Below are 4,460 nucleotides of genomic sequence, written 5' to 3'. Positions count from 1 at the left end.
GGTTTATAGAAAACAAAATCTGGACAGTGACACTTACCAAGAACACCGACGATAGCCAGGAAGGGATAATAAAAATATAGAATAATGAGAAGAGCGTAATAGATCAGTGATGATAAGGACAACCAATCAAATGCAGAAATATACCAATATAATCGGATAGGTTCTGTCTATTGTTGGAATATTCCAGTCTAATGTTCTCAGATTCTGATCCATTGTTGGAATATTCCAGTCTAATGTTCTCAGATTCTGATCCATTGTTGGAATATTCCAGTCTAATGTTCTCAGATTCTGATCCATTGTTGGAATATTCCAGTCTAATGTTCTCAGATTCTGATCCATTGTTGGAATATTCCAGTCTAATGTTCTCAGATTCTGATCCATTGTTGGAATATTCCAGTCTAATGTTCTCAGATTCTGATCCATTGTTGGAATATTCCAGTCTAATGTTCTCAGATTCTGATCCATTGTTGGAATATTCCAGTCTAATGTTCTCAGATTCTGATCCATTGTTGGAATATTCCAGTCTAATGTTCTCAGATTCTGATCCATTGTTGGAATATTCCAGTCTAATGTTCCCAGATTCTGATCTTTCCTTCCCCTCTCTCTGGATCTGCTGATCCCTGTCAGTGCTGTCGGTGATGCTCCCGCTCATGTTATGGACTAACAAATTGAACAGAAACCATTTATCATCAAGAGATGGAAACCCTGCACTGGGATAATTAGAATCCATGGAGATTGGTATTAATTGCAACCACTGAACAAATAGGCTCAGTTAACCAGTTCCATGCATCACTTTTCATTTACTGGTTTTGGATGGAATGGATGATGGTTGCTGAGGGATGGACCATAAATCTTTCAATCTTTAAAATCTTTTTTTCCCTTGTATATGAGAGTATTACCAGAACACTGCAGGGGTCTATATATGTCCCACTCTGTTTATGAAAGGAGGCAGTTGTAAAATAACAGATTGGCTGCATAAAAAAAGTCGGGTGGGCAAGTTTCTAGATACCTGAACACAAAGTACGGTACTTATTGACCAGTGTGAGGCGACTCCTGTTGTTCATGCCCTGTTGTCAAGTACTTTCACAACCTTGAGACAGAGCATTGAGACTGCTGCTCAGGAACTGGCCGATGCAATTTTGTCCCTGTGGACCTCTTAGAGGGATAAGAGAAGGCCATTCAGCCCATATTAGTCTGTTGCTACTTGAAAAGGTGGAAAGCTGGAATATTGGCACATTTTGCCAAAAGAATCATTCAAAACAAAGAGATGTGTCGCTGAAGCTGCATGAAGTGTTACTGAGAGGGCACCTGGAGTACAATGTGTTGTTTGTGTTTCTCTAACTGAGAAGGGAGGATCCTTCATTAGGTACAGTTTAACCGCTGCTCGTAATCCACAGGTTTCGGTGTAATTTGATGTCTGGGGTCTGTTACACAGGGACAGGAGGAGGCTATGAAGCCTCTCGAGTGTGTTACAGAGGAAAAGGAGGAAGCCATTAAACCTCTTGAATGTATTTCAGAGTGACGGGAGGAGGCCATTCAGCCTCTCGACCCTATTACAGAGGGATAGGAGGAGGTCATTCAGCCTCTTCAGTCTGTTACAGAGGGACAGGAGGAGCCTATTCAGGTTCTCAAGCCTGTTACAGAGGGGCTGAATTTGTTTATTTACCTTTCAAGTCTTTACGCACAAATATCAGTTTTAAACTAGTTGTGGAATAGGAAAGACCTGATGCAAACATTAAAGTTCTAACTTTGACTAAGGCCAATTTTGAAAGTGCTGCCGAGTCCTGTGAAAGGCTGATTGGGATACCCTATTCACAGGTAAAGGATGGTTGGAAAATGCAAGGCCATGAAAACTTGGTTTCAGAGAGTCCAGAGCCAGCGTGTTCCTATTAGTGAGATGGGCAAGGCTGGTGGGTGCAGGGAGTGCTGGATGGCTAGATATATTGATGCTCTGGTCAAGGTAAGGAAGGAGGCATATGTCATTAAACAGAGCTGAGATCAATTAAATCCCAAGAGGTGTATAAGGGCAGCAAGTGCATAGTCAGTGGGGAAATCGGGCCAGAAAAATGTGGACATGAGATGGCTTTAAAAATAGGGTGAATGAGGTATTGAAGAAAATTTACACATATTTTAATGGCAAAAGACTAACTAGGGTGAGAAAAAGGCCCCTTAAAGATCAGTAAGGCTACCTATGTAAGGAACCACAGGAGATTGGAGGGATGCAAAACAAGTCTTTCTCCTCAGTATTTAATGTTTAGCAGGTTACAAGAGCAAGAGAATGAAGAAATGTATAGTGATACCTTGAAAGTGTCTATATTTCAAGGAGGTGTTGGACATTTTATAAGACATGAAGGTGAACAAATCCCTGGGACCTGATCAGTTGTATCCCAATAGTTTGTGGGAAGCTAGGAGATTGCTCAGCCTTTTGCTGATATATTTGTATAATTGATTTCCACAGGTGAGGTGTCAAAATATTGGAGGGCTGCTAACGTGGTGTCATTATTTAAGAAAGTAAGAAAAAAAGGTAACTATAGATCGGTGAGCCTGACGTCAAAGGTGACTAAATTGTTGGAGGGGATTTTGAGGAACGAATGTATATGCATTTAGAAATGTAAGGACTGAAGAGGGCTTTGTACATTAGACATCATGTCTCACTGACTCGGTGAAATTTTTTGAGGAAGTGATGAAGATGATTGATGAAGGCAGGACAGTGACTGTTGTCTTTATGGAATTCAGAAAGAAAAACAAAACGGTCTACATGGTAGACTGGTTAGCAAGGTTAGACTGCCTGGAATCCAGGGAGAGTTCGCCATTTAGATCCAAAATTTTCTTGAAAATTGGAGACAGGGCGTGATAGTGGACATTTGTTCATTAAACTTGGAGACCTGTGACCAATGGCGTGCCGCAAAGCTCAATAGTGGGTCCACTGCCTTTTGTCACTTATACAAATCATTTGCACTTGAGTATATGAAGTATGGTCAGTAAGTTTGTAGATAATACCAAATTTGTTGGTGTTGTCAACAGTGAAGAATGAACTCTCAGACTATAATGGGACTTTGCTTAGGTGAACCGAGGAGTGGCAGATGGAGTTTATTTTAGTTAAATGTGAGGTGTTGTATTTTGGCAAGACACATCAAGGCGAGACATGTAGGTAGAGTCCAGTTGAAAGCTGCCAATCAATGAGAACTCCATTGAAATGATCGAATCCCTGCAGTGAGGAAACAGGCTATCCAGCCCATCGAGGCCACACCGAACCTCTAAACAGTCTCCCACTGGACAAACCCCTACCCAATCCCTCTGAGCCTGCATTTTCCATGGCTAATCCAACTCGCCTTCACATCCCTGGGAAGTATATGCAATTTAGCATGGCTAATCTACCCTTATTTGTATGTCTTTATACTGTTGGAAGAAAACATAATATCCGGAAGAAAATCATACAGACGGGGAGAATGTGCAAACACCACACAGGCAGTCATTCAAGGATGGAATTAAACCCAGATCGCTGCGCTCTGAAGCAGCAATGCTAGCCACTGAGTGACTGTGTCACCTTGTGGTGCAGGTTCTCCGTTTCTTGTAAGTGCCGTCACAGGTGGACAGCGCAGTGAAGGAGGCACTTGGTGATCATCCCTTTATTGGTGTGTGCTTTGAGTCTAAATATTTGCATGACATATTGCATCTATACAGAACATTGTTTTGGCCACTTTTGTAATATTGCCTTTAATTCTGGTCTCCCTGCTGTCGGAAAGGTGTTGTCAAACTCGAAAGGGTACAGAAGAGATTTAAAAGAATGTTGCAGGTGTTGGAGGGTTAGAGTTACAGGGAGAGTTTGAAAAGGCTGGGACTATTTTCAAGTGTTGAGGCCGAGAGGTGACCTTAAAGACGTTTATAAAAGCATGAGGGGCATAGATAAGGTAAACAGTCAACTTCTTTTCCCCAGGATAGGCAAGTGCAAAATTAGAAGACAAAGGTTTAAGGTGAGAGGGGAAAGATTTAAATAGGACACTTTCAGACAGAGACTGCTGTGTGTATGGATTGAATAGCCAAAAGAGGTGATGGAGGCAGATACGGTTACACCATTTAAAAGGCATTTTGGATAAATACATGCATGGGGAGTGTTTAGAGGGATATGGGCCAACTGCTGGCAAGGGGGGAGAGATTTATTTAGGATATTTGATCGGTATGGACGATCAGACCGAAAGGTCTTTTTCCGTGCTGTATATCTCTGAGACTCTATTGCCTCTTGAGTTTATAACACAGGATCAGGAGGAGGCTATTCAGCTTCTGAATTCTTTGAGTCAACTTGTTTGCTCAATTACTGAGAGTAAAATACAAAAATACATCATTCAGATTTTGATGGTGTTTTACAGAAACAGGAGAAAGGCTTTTAGTCTAGAGAAGCTGTTAGGAATGCGAAGAGGTCATTCAGTCCCTCAACACCATTCCACAGGAGCAGCAGGTAA

Source organism: Chiloscyllium plagiosum, unplaced genomic scaffold (assembly GCF_004010195.1).
Source record: "Chiloscyllium plagiosum isolate BGI_BamShark_2017 unplaced genomic scaffold, ASM401019v2 scaf_11121, whole genome shotgun sequence".
Taxonomy (NCBI): domain Eukaryota; kingdom Metazoa; phylum Chordata; class Chondrichthyes; order Orectolobiformes; family Hemiscylliidae; genus Chiloscyllium; species Chiloscyllium plagiosum.
The sequence above is the reverse complement of the archived record's forward strand: the minus strand, read 5'-3'. Positions refer to the sequence as shown.